Genomic DNA, 16,713 nt, shown 5'->3' on the forward strand with positions numbered 1-16,713 from the left:
CTTTTACATCGCAGTAGGGAACTCATACCATTCTACAGTATCCTCTGATGTTGTACATAGTAGATATAACCTTGCAGTTCTGTTCTTCTGCCAAGAAATGACAGCAGTTTCTGAGCACATAAATACAGTGAAAAGTCTACTTACGGACGACTCTGCATACAAAATTTTTAAGTTGCGACATCTCTCTTGGTAGAAATTTTGTTTCGGTTTACAAAATATATTTCTAAGTATGATAGGCCTATCGTATCTTAGCCTGAGTGTCTATTCTGTGTCTTGGCTAGCTTTCTTTCTATGGGTACAACATACAACTCCTCTTCATTTCATATGCTAGCGCAAGTCAGTAAACAACAAGTGTTTAGTTTTCATTTGTTGAATAATTTTGAGTTATCGTATATCATATACAGAGTAGGATAACTTTAGTTTGCAGCAGTTCAAGTTTGCTGTATGATCACAGTTTTTCAGCTTGCTACAATGTAAACAGATCTTTCTATTTCTGTTCTTAAACATTTCTTCTGTGCAAAACAACGATACAACACCCGCCTCTATTGACTATCAGTCTGCCACTTCTCACGGTTTTCGCTTAAATCTCGTCGAGACGGACAACGCCAAAAGTAAACAAACGTATCGTTTGCAGTTTTTTGTTCAGTATTTCTCTGTTCTTTCCTCATTCCATGTGTCTTTTCTTATTTATTTTGTAGTAAATAATTCTAGCAGGTATTTGTTACAGGTTTTAATCATTACATGTAATGAAAATTATACAAATGTTATATCCTAGTTCTGTGTGGGCTGGGAACGGAATTTATATGATAAAATGAGTTCCTACTCATAAAATCTATTACTTACGGATTGGCTTCTGGAAGAAATTAATTTCATATGTCGATGTTGTACTGTATATATTATTTACAGCTTGGATGGTATAAGAAAGAATCGTTTCACGGATATACAATTTGACTATAATAATGCCTTATGAGGTTATGCCTTATGAGGTTATAGGTAATGCAGTGAATTACCCTAGAACGTCTCTAGTAATTTAGAAAAATATGACAAGGCGTATAAACTACTTGCAGAGAGGGTACCCTATAGGCTGTGTGGATAGAGTGAGTGTTCCATGTTCCTTCATAGACACTTCATCATACTCCTCAACAGACTCACACCTGAAAAGTTGCGACTCGCCAGAATCCATGCTATCTCAAATCACTGTTCAGGATGCTTGGCATGCGCTCATAAATCGACAGCACGGCAGCAGCGCTTCCAGTAATGTCAACAACAACAACAGCCAAAAGAACATGCTTGTCGATCGCATAGACACAGCATCGTGTGATCTCACATCTTCACAATGTACACCATATGTCAATGCTAATAAGAATAATAATGGTAGTACGTTTAGTCGCAAGTCTCGTAAGCCCAAGAAACTGAAAATACGAATTTCTAACATGGAGTCATACTATGGTGATAGTATACATCATAGGAGGTCCACAGACACGGGCGCATTTGGTATCGACCGTAAGTTCAATTTGTGAGCTCTGTCTGGCGACAGACCTTCCTCCTTAGTACAGCTTTGTTACACAATATATATTGCATAATTGGTCAGTGTAAATCTACTGTATTATATAACTGGTCAGTGTAAATCTACTGTATTGTATAACTGGTCAGTGTAAATCTACTGCATTATATAACTGGTCAGTGTAAATCTACTGTATTATATAACTGGTCAGTGTAAATCTACTGTATTATATAACTGGTCAGTGTAAATCTACTGTATTATATAACTGGTCAGTGTAAATCTACTGTATTGTATAACTGGTCAGTGTAAATCTACTGTATTATATAACTGGTCAGTGTAAATCTACTGTATTATATAATTGGTCAGTGTAAATCTACTGTATTATATAACTGGTCAGTGTAAATCTGCTGTATTATATAACTGGTCAGGGTAAATCTACTGTATTATATAACTGGTCAGTGTAAATCTACTGTATTATATAACTGGTCAGTGTAAATCTACTGTATTATATAACTGGTCAGTGTAAATCTACTGTATTATATAACTGGTCAGTGTAAATCTACTGTATTATATAACTGGTCAGTGTAAATCTACTGTATTATATAACTGGTCAGTGTAAATCTACTGTATTATATAACTGGTTAGTCAACAATTAGCACAACTACGCAGACAATGTTGTGCTTTGATTTTAGACAAGCCGAATATATTATTATCCTTCTTTCTCACTGTCAGTTTTAGTGATATGGTTTTTAGTATTCTTGAAGGTTTATCATTAAATTATCATTAAATTAGCTGTCTTTAATATCTAATGCCTCTTTCCCAGCAGCATATAGTGTCTTAATTTATGGATACAGCAGAAATAACATCCGACAATCCTAGTAACTCCACATTTGCTGTAAACTAGTTAAGGGTACGTATTCGTTTCATCAAACATCGGGATGAAAAACAAATTTATCTTCAATGTTTTGTACAGATTCTCAGGAGGAGACTGCGCCTGAACGGATGGAGTTTCTATCTACGGTCACAAATCAGCTGCCACCAGCACCTCATGAGAGCCAATCAGATTTAAGCGGAGATGACCTACAAATATCAGATGACAGCGTGCTGGATGATTTATACACCGGACTACCTCCATCGTATGTTGGATAGACTTGTGATTAGTAAAGTGTTCTTTGAGGTTACTGCGGGATAAAGCTCATGATTTAGTTATCCTCTGTAATAGTACCCTGGCAGTCGGTCGTGCCAATAAAGCGCAGGCAGTGAGATTCTAGGCTGTTATTTTGAAGCTAGGCAAACTAAATGTTTAGCTCAGATGGTAGTATGCCGGGCTGCTAATCTGAATGTTACGAGATGATCCCGAATGATGCAGTGTTGTTTCTTGACCTCCACACGCGTCTTCGGACAAACAAGGCTCTTGTTAGTCTCTTATATTAGTCAACTAGTGGAATGCTTGCATTGCCCGGGTATTAAAAATCCAGCTTGTAAACAATGATAGGTAATGAGAGTTGCTTGCCACTTTCCATTAGCCTGGCAGATTGCCAATGGCTAATTTGAGTAAGCTTACTAATAAGAGCGCTGTTACGTTGCACCATAATGGAAAATGGTAATGTATTTGCACCTATCCTTCGTTTTTTTGTAACGTAATTTTATCGTTGTCGGCCATCTTTATAGACAATTTCATCATTAAAAACACGAAGCTTTTGCAATAAATGTTTGAAAACGGTGCTTTTGTTTGCAATTTTTTTATTATAGTATTAAAACAACACCAACAAGTACTAGTAAATAAAAAAAATGATCATTTTCTACCAATATGGCGGCTTTTTCATGAATGAGCGCATGTGCAAACGACTTGATGGCTTTAAAAAAATGATGGATATAATGACATATATGGCCTAATGAATCCGTCAAGCTCAAATGGCTTAATTGAATACGGATGAGACTGGCCGATGGGAGGGTCTGAGATCAAGTCTTCTGCGGTACAGATTGTTCATTCCAAAATTTTAATAGCTATAGCCGGACATACAGACAGACCAACTTTGAGATTTATATGTAGGCTATAGATTACTAGTAAAATTCTTGTAACTCTTACCTTAGCATGGTAATGTGAGTCAGTTTACAGAAGGCTGTATGAATGTAGTCCACCAATATCAAATACACTCCACAAATATTGGTACCTTACTGGTAAAGTGGTTCTGTATCAATGCTGCTCTATTAGGCCTCCAAAAGCCATTATGAGATCGTAAGGTAAAAATGGTAAATTCTTTAATGTTAGTTACTTAGAGAATCCATAATACCTACAACATCTCAGATACTGAGACAAAACTTTGTTTTGACTGGGAGAATATTGCTATACCATTTCCTCCTTATAATATACCCTTTCATCTTTATAATGTTCCTTTTCCTCCTTATAATATACACGTAGGTACCTTTTTCTGCTGATAATGTACCCCTTCCTCCTTATGATATACCATTTCCTCCTTAGCATACAATAGTAACAAATAATTAAAACTGGACGCTGTTCATTTTCCAGGAGATTACAACTCCTTGTGTATTTCATAGCCAGTTCAGGAAGAGCAACTTGAGTCTGACAGTGAAGAAGGTCGATGCGGAGGTAGGAGCTGGTTTGATGCGCCCTGACTACATATACAAGCCTGTTCGACTGCGTCGTAAGAGCTCAACTCGTCGTCGTCCTAAACCCAAGCCTCGTCGTGCATCTCGTACTAATGCTCAGGTAGTGTACTGTTGTAGAGTTAGCAGAGTCTGAGTCTTTGGCTAGTGTTTACACCCGGAAGAACAAATGAGCAGCGTATAAGAATTTATGGTTAATTGAAAGTTCTTCAAATAACAAGAAAAGAGACATTTTACTGCCAAGAAAGTAGGTTTGTTTATGGTTTTTACTAAGTACATGTATTATCCTCTCATTAAATTTGAACTAATACATGTTACACCTCTTAGCTATTGTCCTCTCAGTAAAATACCCATTGTACTTTTATATCAAAACTTAATGTCGTCTATAATATATGTTAACAAATTGGTTTTTGTCTTCCAACGAACATAAGGCAAGGTGTTTTAGGTTACATGGAGCAGTAGCAGGCACGTTTCATCATGTTAGATTTAGTTTGTAACTAAATTTGCATAATATTGCTTGTTACATATCTTGGCTGTTTATTGCTTGTTATGAAACTTGGTTGTTCATCGCCTGTTACAAAATGTTTTTATGATGAAGTGAGGCCACACTGAGGGCAGGTAATAATACCCATTGAACATCTTCTCTTAGAATGTGAACAAGCTTGAATTAGCAAGGTGCTTGTTGTGAGTCTCGATGTCACAAGAAGAACTGGTTTGATGTTTGCTTTGGCTTCACAATTAACATATAGATCATAGGATAGCTGTTACAGAATTACAATTAACATCTGGGTGTTAATGTAGCCTCAGAACCATCACAAACCAACAGATGTGTTAATGAATAGTTGTTGTGGTTTGAAATAGTCTCAAAAGATAGTGTGTTTTCTTAAAAAAACTTCATTGATACTTTTTGGCAGTTTCGTTTTTCCTGTTCAGTAAATTCTTGGAGTCATCCTATCTTGTGATGATTGTAGCCCGCTTGGCAGAAGATGCGAAGAAAACAACTTAAAAAACAAAGCAAAAGACCCCGAAAGAAAAAGCGAAGCGTCTCACGCAGGAGACTCGTAACCATTCCCAGAGGTCAGTACGAATACTTACTCAATCATCGAAAGTCTCATGTCGTGCCCGCGATATCTGATAGTAGCAGTTCAGAGATGCTTGTCGCGCCTACTCACACAAATCTAGCGACAGGACAAGGGATTCTGAAAAACCAAGAACCACCAAAATCAAATATCTTTCCTTCAAAACCTACGAATAGTAATGCGGGCTATCCAGTGCATGTAGACGCTTCAAGCGTTCCTGTCTTTAGCCATCTCCGAGTCAACTCTCCACAGAAAAGCTCTCCTCACATTTCAAAGTTCAACACAACGATGCTGAACCAAAACAAGAACAATAACAACAGGAAGTCTTCTAAACGAAACTCGAGCTCGAGTTCATCTCGGCACTCTGCTGCCGCTAGCTCTGCTACCGCTAGCTCTGCTGCCGCTAGCTCGCGTCAGTTCTATGACGAAGTCGGGAATGTTGTGTTTGAAGTTTTACCCAGTCAGAAATCATACAGGTAGTTTAAGAGTTTATAGATAATTTCTGCTTTTACCTGGCAGCGGTTTTTCAAGCTGAAAATATTAAAGCTGACATTCAAACCATAAACTTGACAATATTTTTTCTGGTGATTATTATTTCAGTTTTGCCTAGTGTAATTGAATTAAAATTTTACCAAAACTCTTAAATTGATTTTTTGTTTTTGACTTTTCAAATCACTTGAACCATATTTTTTGAAGTGTGATTATTAAAGCTGCGAAATAGGCACATGAATTTGATCTTGTAATATATTTTTGTGTAGCAGTAGCAATTTCAGTAGTAATTGTTTCTATTTCTGTGAATATAATAACATTAATATGTCAAAATCAATTACTTTCTAGATTTTACAGAAAGGTTAAACATTTATATAAGTTAACAATATGTTAGAACAGTTATAGAAGTACTTAGTTTCATTTCACACACCTGTGGAGATGTTTGGAAGGTTGTAGATTTTTGCAAAGATGTAAACATATTTTTAATTAGCCTGAATAGGTTTTTTGCTATAACAATGTGTATACATACACATACATGCTCGATTAGTAGCCCAATCATGCCCCTCCATACATCTCTAGCATTAAGTTTGGCAAAAGTAGTAGAGTGTGATTTGTAAAGATTTTTGCAGTCGACATATTTCTGGCTGCAGCAAAGGTATCTAGTTCTGGTATTGTTTGGCCCATTAAAAAACTGCATCCTCATTATTGAAGGTGCTTTATTTGTGTTCATTGCCAAATACAAATTATGAAATTATGGGTTGTCTTCTCTTTGTAATTCTAATAAAGAAGCAAACAGCTCCACAAATATTATCTGGACCTAGTTCACTTCATCTGTTGAAATGGTTGTTTGAAACGGTATTCAAAAAATTGGTTAAAGTTTTCACTAAATATGTCAACAATTTTTATAGTGGCACAAAAACTACCTTTTTGTTTTCTAACGTAAACACAGAAAATGTTATGCATCGACAGCAATATAGCGCTGCTATATCTAGACCCAAAGATTCACAAGGCATGGCTGTTTGTGCATGGCTATTTGTCAGGCATCCTGTAGTCATATTGCATCTCATTTGATGATTGCAAGTGTGTGTTCAAGTGAAGCAACCTTTATATTACGACATCAAGTTATTTTAAATAAACACAAAAGCTCCAGTTGGGGTCATTTAATACTCAACTTGTGAAAAATGGGCAAGCCTGTTTCAGTTAGCAGGCCTATTGTATGTTAAAACACACCATGAGTCATTATATTTGTTTTAAAGCCCTTCATTTGCCACCGTTGATCTTTATAAAATATTATCACAAAATTAGTTTGATATTCAAATAAATTTCATCAACCCATACTTTCCTGTACCATCAAATTAGAAAGAACACATAACAATGCATCCTCATTTTGAGATTTTACAGTGTAGTTGTTTTAGAAATTTGTCCGCTTTTCATTTTTTTTCTCACACAAATTACTAAAATTGGAAAACTCTCTATCTGTTTGTTTGATTAAAACAGTGTTTGTCTTTTGATGCTTCAGAAAACCTAGAAAATTAAACTGGCTCTACCCTGTTTCATCATCAAGTCAAGGGTGTGAGGAAAAAAGCAATGAAAGGCATTTGTCTGGCTGCCAAATTACTACTAAAAATAAGCTGCCGACAACTGGGAAGAACAAGGTATATAGAGATGTAAGTAAAAATACGGAGATAAAGCAATATAGGCTCTTTTAGTTCTGTTCAACGATGACCACACTCTGGGTTGGAAACATGTGTAATAAAAGTCAGAGTTATATATATATAAATATTTATATATAAATTTATATATATTGATATATGTTTATATATAAATATACATACTTATATATAAAGATATCTATTCATATATAAACTTTTTTATAAATACCTAAACATTTGTATCGATATACATGTATATATATATTTCTATTAGTATACATTCGTACATAAATATTTCTATATATATATTTCTATCTATATATATTAATATTTTCATTTACTTTTACTGTTCAGTCTAAAATCATTTTATAGAAAATGTTTTACATATGGTGCCGCCAAAAAATAAATCATTCAATAAACCAAAAGGTATTGGCATAGTGTCGTAAACGTGAAAACAAAAATCTATACAAGAAATATTAAAACGTAAAGTTTAAACTCGTAGTTGAACATAAAGGAGTTGTGTACCATTGAACTGGTGTGTCTCTTCAAAAGCGATAGCTTAGTTAATGTATAGTTAGTCATTCTCATTTATTAGGCAGCTAGAGAGAATATTTTAATGTAGTATGTAGCCTCAGGTAATATGTAATATGATAGCCTCAGGTCTTGAGATTACTCTAGCATGATCTTTTGTCTAGTTGTTGATTCTTTATATTTGAGCATCAGAGGTGAAGTTGTGTTTGCGATATGCTAAGTTGAAGGTTTGTTTAGCCTAACACTTCAGAGAATTTTCAGAGGGTGATACAGAAGGACAGAACCAAGAACACAGTGATCACAGAAATGGCTGATAATGAACAGTATTTGGATGCTCTTGCATTTTCAATGTCAGAGATCTTTGGTAGATTAAGTGTAAACCATCCTCCGACATGTCTTAGACAATCCAGGTATGTGATATTTTTTCCTTGTAAATATTAAAGCCAAACCAAAGAATAAGTATACACACTAATGATACTTACCTGGTATCTAACGACAACCACTACTTTCTTAATGGCTAGGAAATTATGAGTTAATAAAATTGATTTGAACAGCAAAATAATTTTGTAATTGTTTGCTTATGAGGATCAATGTTAGTCACCCAAATGAAGATAATTTGTAGACAAGAAACTGTGGTACAAGTGGTGTGTCTGAATATGCAATACTAGCTGACACCGTCTTTACCTATTTAAGTTGAGTAAATGCACTGATGACTACATGATACTTGAAGGCGTTCGAATGTGATGTATCTGGTAAAAGGGTACATGTACCTTCGTATTGTGAGTTTATGAGACTGTTTTTCCATTGAATGAGTTTACTCATTTAATGGAAAAACATTCTCATGAACTCACAATACATACTGACACTACACGCTACAAATTGATTTTTTCAAGTGTTGTCAGATTTTGGTGTTGGCTATTTTCAGTATGCTGGTTAACACTACATCATTGCTTAAAAATTTTATAAAAACCGGCAGCAACGTCAGCGATTGGAGCAACACGCTCTCGCTCGCTCTCTCCTTCTCTCCCTCGCTCTCTCCCTCGCTCTCTCCTTCGCTCTCTCCTTCACTTTTTCCCTCATTCTCTCAGTCGTTCTTTCACTCGCTTTCTCTCTCACTCGCCCGCTTTCTCTCTCACTCGATTTCTCTTGCTCTCCCTCTCTTTCTCTCTCTTTTTCTCTCTTTTTTTCTCTGTTTTTTTTCTTTTTCTCTCTCTTTCTCTCTCCCTTTTTCTCTCTTTCATTTTTTCTCTCTCTTTCTCTCTCTCTCCCTATTTCTCTCTTTCTCCCTCTCTCTCTCGCTTACATACTGGAAATTCCACATTTTTTATAAAGAAATTCATGTAACTTGTTTCTTAAGATAAATCATATTATTGTCATCTGCATACTCTATTGGACATGTAGACACAAGCAAGCAGATAAGAATGATGAAGTTTTCAACTTTGAGGTTGGTTGGAATGAGTCACCCGCACAGAATAAGGACTTTAAGAAGGTTGGTGGCCAATATGAGACTATCACAGCAGTCTTGTAGCTCTGTAGCAGATTACAGAATGCTGAGTGCCCATTATAATGCTTATCTTAAATGGGTGGTTGAGTAAGTCTGTGATTATTGTGTGTCCTATATGCTACATTATTCTTAGATGTATTTAGGTGGGGATAATCACACAAGCCGATTTGCATGAAACCCAAACAAAGAAGCAACAAAGTGAAAATAATTATTCCCATTTTTTGTTGCTTCATACATTTTAGTTGCTGTCTTTTAACACATCCTTTCACATGAATAATGTACAGTCATAACTCGACATATGAGCTTAATGCATTTTGGAACTGAACTCGAATGTCAATGCTCTTGTATTTCAATGATCTCGTATCTCAATGCAATATTTCCTATATAAAATAACTAAATACAAATTAATCTATTCCCATACTATGAAAAAGCTACCTAAAACAAATATTACTATGGAGAAAATGTGATTTCAACTGTTGTAATTGAGTACCTACACTCATAAAGTAACAAGTACTTATTTAGTGGTTAAAATCATAGACTTTTGTGATGCTACGAAACATAAACTATGACTTCAGCTGACTAAACACACTAGTTTAGTTTTAATCTTTTACTAAACCGAACTTTATCTTTTTCTTCGTTATAATTTTTCATTTCCAGTTTACCGCTTTTTGCCTTGTTTTCATTATAACTTTTAGCCGTCCTCTCTAAAACCTTTTCCAATCTGATTCAATGAGATAGTCAAAGCGATCCTTTGTCGAAAATGGCCTCTTGCTTATATGGTCAGTGAAAACTGACTTGTGTACTTGCCTCTCAAAGGTTTGTCGTATCTCAAGATACAGACTTGCTCGAAATTTTACTTGTATCTAGATTCTCTCTTATGTTGAGGCACTCGTATGTTGAGGCACTCGTATGTTAGGGCACTCATATGTTGGGGCACTCGCATGTCGAGGTATGACTAGATTATTGTCAGGTATGTTCTTTCCTCATAGTCTAATATTTTTATCACAACGCAGAAAGAGAATCTCTCAAAAGAAGTCATGTTTACTGAAACATCTGATTACGGAAGGAATGCTAACAATAACAAGAAATGCCACGGTTGCAAGAAAATACAAAGGTTTGATAAATGTTCAGCCTAACCTATAAAAATGGATAAATTTTTCCAGCTCTATATTTTAAAAGTTTGTTCAGATCAAAGGCAAAGAAAGTCAATTTAGTGAATTTTCCACTGTTTACTAATCACCTAGCTACATGGCTGTAATTACCAAAGGTATCAGTCATGTGACCTGGTCAATAGGCTTGACCAAATCTTTTATTATTCTGTCTGATTTCATACAACTAACAACATCTACTTTTGGTGAGAAGAACGGAGTTGACCAGAAAATCAAGATGCCTGAAATAATGTAAAAATATAATATATTCCTTGAAGCTATTATTGTTTTCGCAATTTGTTGTATGTTAAACATAAAATAACCAAAGATTTATTTGCACTTTCTAGATATGGTTTATTTTTTGTAGAAAGTGGTTGGCTAACAAAAACAGAAACAATGAAAGTGAGAGTGAAAGTGGGACACGGCCATATGAGAATTACAGATTTTCTCATACCAGCAGCTCTGGCTCATCCACGACTCAATCAAGAGACAAGACTTCGGAGGGGAAGGCTGAGGGTGCATCAGGTGCCACGAGAGAATATTTGATCAGACAACTAATCCGGTTTGTATCATGTATTCTCCTTTTATCTGTAAATTATTTCATTTTGCTTCTAATATCTTATCGACTACTCAGTGTGACACTTGCTGTGTCATCTCTACCCTAACCTTTATTGTTTTGGAACTTTTCTCGTTCTTTCTTCACCTTGTTATTGGCTTTCTTGTACAACTTGCATTTTGAATCTATTCTCTAGTTTGTATTTTACATAATACAAACTAGAAGATAAAAAATACAATAAGGCAAACTACAAACATGAAAATGTTGCTTATTTTTAGTTATCCTTCATTCATCATTTTTTGTATTCAGAAACCTACCTGCATTTGCATATAATGTTCAATATTATTCGCATAATGATAAATGGAGCAGGTTCTAGATTTTAAAAATGCTAGTCTTTGTTAGTTTTGTTTGAGCAGCCGCCGCAAGATAAGCCTGATGGGTTTTCTGTCTGACATTTACTCCAGCGTTCGAAGTTGTAATATCTGTTTCTACCGTTCATTTTTTACATTAGATTAGCAACAGAAAAGTTATAATAATTTAGTCCATTCATCTCAAGTAGCTAATTGCAGGTTGTTACTACTTGTAGCAACCAGTCTCAACTAGTTATAACCAGTCTCAACTAGTTATAATTAGTCTCTACTAGTCATAACCAGTCTCTACTAGTCATAACCAGTCTCAACTAGTTAGAACCAGTCTCAACTAGTTATAACCAGTCTCTACTAGTCATAACCAGTCTCAACTAGTTAGAACCAGTCAACTGATTGTAGCTAATAGTATGTTAACAACATAGATATATAAACAACATAGATATATAAGTTTATATATATATATATATCTATGGTTGACAACTAAAGAACAGGTTGGGATTCAGTTCTTAAAAAGGTCACTAGTAGTGACAGGCTTGATATCCATTCTTAAACTGCTCTCTGCAATTAGGCATATCTCCAGTTGTCATTGTTCTCTTGCCACTGAGTTCAGACATGTCCAGCCAAGCTTACAGAACCAATACTTGTGCAACATTCCTCTTAAAAACATGCACCACCTCCGCTTGCTGTAAACCTACCAGACTTACTTGATCATTGAGAAATTGCTCGCACGTGTAGAGTGCATTAATAGATTATACATTAGCTTTCCACAAATTTTGTTTTTATGATTATAACAAATTACTTCATATTCTTATAAATGTAGATCATGTTCGTTACTAGAGGCTCTGATGTTTTCCATTTATTATGTGCAGAGAGCCACACACAGGCAACAGGAGTGGTAGAAAGGCAAGACTAGTATTTCAAGGCAATGCCGAACTGGGTACTATGTGTAAAGATGGACGTAAGCATTTAACATTTAAAGGTAAATTTATTCATGTCAAATGTACATGTACCTGTGTATGCTAGATAGTATACAAGCATAGTACAATATCTGTATAATATACGTCTACACTGTTTCTGTTTTGTGTACATTCCCGTGTTTACATTGTTCAAACTGTTTGAGCCCCAACTCTACAGTTACACAATAAATTAATTAACCAGCTGAAGACCTACATACGTTTGTCATCTAGTTCTTTCTGAATGATACAACTGGACGATTTTTAAAATATTAGGCTGAGTAAGTGTTCATGAAAGTGTGATGATCTACTGCATAATATCGCATAAATAGTTGTCTGTATCTTGTCTAACAATCGGACGAATAAAAGAGAAAATAACTCATAGATTTTGCTTCACCGCTAACACTGAATGATTCTTGAAATATTTGTTAGAATAAGTATTACCCTGCATTTGATGAACCAAGTTAAAATTAGAATGATTTGTCTGCTGTTTTTGTTCTTGGTGAACAAAAGAGAAGACAACTCACAAATTTATAAAAGAATGTAATTTTTTTTTTGCAACCGATGAGCACCAACTTATATATAGTTTATGGCGTGTGCTGAAGTATGTTGAAGCGTTGCAACCAACAAAATAAATTTTAACATGCAAATGAGCTGCGCAAAGCCTGGTGGGCTAGCATGGCTATGGCTAGAATTCAAAAGTGTGTATTAATTTGCTATGGCAACCACCACATATAGAGATACACCAAAAAAAGAATTAACAAACTAAAGTTAAATAATTTTGCATAAAGATGCATTGGCAGCTAAACCTTGCCATGGATGTTTGAGATAATCATTTTATTATTGGATTGTGTTTGTCTATAGTTACATGTACACTTGCCTCTACGCTCATCTACACTAGGATAACCAGACTTCTTTTTTCTGTTAATATTACAATTTAGAACCATAATTATTGTGTTATATTCATTGTATTTTGATTGGATATAACTTGCATGACTAGGCAGCTATTTGCTGTGGCTCTACAACATGGCTACAGGAAGTAAACTGGTTCCTTGAGAGTTTCTCCAATTCAGGAAGAGTACAAGAATAGTAAGCAATCAGCGATTGGATGATTATGAGCAGAAAGAACTTTAGATACACCAAACACAAAATATAAAAGTTTGCTTGTACTATCATACTTCCATTGATAGGAGCATGACTGCATATTCAAACAGTGTAGGACTGCATATTCAAACATTGTAGGACTGCATATTCAAACAGTGTAGGACTGCATATTCAAACAGTGTAGGACTGCATATTCAAACAGTGTAGGACTGCATATTCAAACAGTGTAGGACTGCATATTCAAACAGTGTAGGACTGCATATTCAAACAGTGTAGGACTGCATATTCAAACAGTGTAGGACTGCATATTCAAACAGTGTAGGACTGCATATTCAAACAGTGTAGGACTGCATATTCAAACAGTGTAGGACTGCATATTCAAACAGTGTAGGACTGCATATGCAAACAGTGTAGGACTGCATATTCAAACATTGTAGGACTGCATATTCAAACAATGTAGGACTGCATATTCAAACAGTGTAGGACTGCATATTCAAACAGTGTAGGACTGCATATTCAAACAGTGTAGGACTGCATATTCAAACAGTGTAGGACTGCATATTCAAACAGTGTAGGACTGCATATTCAAACAGTGTAGGACTGCATATTCAAACAGTGTAGGACTGCATATTCAAACAGTGTAGGACTGCATATTCAAACATTGTAGGACTGCATATTCAAACAGTGTAGGACTGCATATTCAAACAGTGTAGGACTGCATATTCAAACAGTGTAGGACTGCATATTCAAACAGTGTAGGACTGCATATTCAAACAGTGTAGGACTGCATATTCAAACAGTGTAGGACTGCATATTCAAACAGTGTAGGACTGCATATTCAAACAGTGTAGGACTGCATATTCAAACAGTGTAGGACTGCATATTCAAACAGTGTAGGACTGCATATTCAAACAGTGTAGGACTGCATATTCAAACAGTGTAGGACTGCATATTCAAACAGTGTTTGAATATGCTTGGTTTCCACCCAAGTCATTTCTAGCTTACAGTTTATGAGTGTTCTAGCTGGGCCATAGCAAGATATGGATGTTTGGCATACATGTACATGATTTAATTCGTCATATAAGAGACTCACTTATCTCTTTAACTCTTGTAAACAAAGTGTAACTTCACCATAACTTGTATATTATTTCTTATTTTTTGTTTTATCACTGTTGCATAATTTGAAAAACATTTTTATTTGAAATGAACTTAGTGCCATTGAAGTAATATATTTTTTTTTTGGCCATCGTTCGGTGTCTGTCCAGCTATAGCAATTAAAATCTAGGAATGGAAAATGACCTCCGTATTGGTTTGGAACTCACGAAGATCACAACTGCAAGTTTGTAAACAAGTGCACCTAACCACAAGGCTACACCGCTCTTGCCATTTTCGCGGCTCTTCCCATATACTGTATACCCTTTTTGCGATTACACACACAAAATTATTCATTAATACAGTGCGTCTTCTGGTCACGATGCCCTTGTTATAAGATTTTTCGCTTTACTTTATAAAACACGATGTTTTTTCCTCGTCTTTGTTTTTCCCTATGCAATATCAACGAAAATTTCTCTTGAGATTAAAATTTGGAAGTTATATACTGATTATGACAAAATACCAAAAATTTTGAAATACTGTTCATCGAAATTCCTCCCGCAACGTCTTAAAGAGATATACGATGCTTGCTGTCACAGTTCAGCGTTATTCGTTTTAAGTTAATTGGGAAAACGAGTTCGAAACATTTTAGTGATAAAATTTTAGTGGAAAGTTTGAAGTTTAGTAAGTATATTATAAATTTCCTATAAGTATGTGTTTAGAAAGCTAAATCTATATACGTTAGATTCGACGTTTATGTTATTCGTCTGTCTCGAAAGTATGAACTCTCCACAGTACATAATGCTCATTGTCCATTGTACAATGAGCATAGTAATGTTACATTTTCTTGTAGATCAAAATCACTAAATACACTGAAGTGCTCTAGGTAACTATAGTTACTAAGGTTAACATATTGTTTTGTTACTAATTTTTAGTATGTACAGTACGTATATAAAATTTTAATTTTTACCAGGATGCGTTTGCATTAGATAATTACTATGGGTTTCTATACCACTCTTTTATACTTTCACCTTGTGATGTCAACACTGAAACGAATTGAAATCATATAATTGTGTAACAATCAATTTTTCATTGCAATCGTAGCAAAGCAGACTTTATTTAGCCATTACTTGCAAATTATTTTACATTTCGTAGTGCGAAATTATTTGCGAATTATTTCACTTCCATATGAAATTTAAAAGTTTCAGTTGTTTAAGAAAGGTTGACAACCATTACAGTTGTTTTATTTTTCTCAATTCATTTGAACTGCTCAAAAACACTTTTCTCATGATATGAAATTTGAAAGTTATAATGGTAAATGTTGTATATGGTAAATAAAAATAAACTTTCTGTCCAAAGACCTTTTTATTACCCGTACAACGCCAGGCATTCATCTATATATAGGCTATATATATACGGCCCTGTGCCACTTGATGGCTAAAACAAGAGACCGCTGTCATTCTACCTTCATACAACTACTACTGACTACCCAATGTTGCACTGGTAATAAAAAAGTTTTGCACAAAAATTTATTTTTTTCAACATTTATCATTCTAGCGTTTAAATGAAGGTGTTTGTTTATTTCTGTTTGTGCTAGGAGATTAAGTTGATGCTTTATATACATATATATATAGTATATTTATATATACTATTTTGGGGCAGTCTGGGCATGTACTTTTTCTTCTAGTACATTTTGTGCTAGGTGAAGCGTGTGCATTTTAACCAATTGCCATTTAAAATTGGCCGGTGTAATAAGTATATATACAATTATTCCATTGTATGACAAGGTGGCCTCATGGTGTATTGGCTAATGCCCCTGTGTGTGGAGCCAGCATTTCCCAGTTGATTTCCAGTACAAAGTGTTTTTTTAAGTGTATTCTATCGCTATAACTAGACATAATTATGATGACAGATAGACACTTGACTTTTTATATATAGATTGTTGTATAAATATACAACAATAATTGTATTGTAGTACAACTATACAACATACTCAACACAACTGCTATACTGCTTGCTACCAGTTTCTGGTTTCACTGTGAAATATAATTGTAGGTTTTCTTCTTTGTGATTTCAAGAAGCATGTGAGAGAAAAGCTGAAAAAG

This window comes from Watersipora subatra, chromosome 10 (assembly GCF_963576615.1).
Source record: "Watersipora subatra chromosome 10, tzWatSuba1.1, whole genome shotgun sequence".
Taxonomy (NCBI): Eukaryota; Metazoa; Bryozoa; class Gymnolaemata; order Cheilostomatida; family Watersiporidae; genus Watersipora; species Watersipora subatra.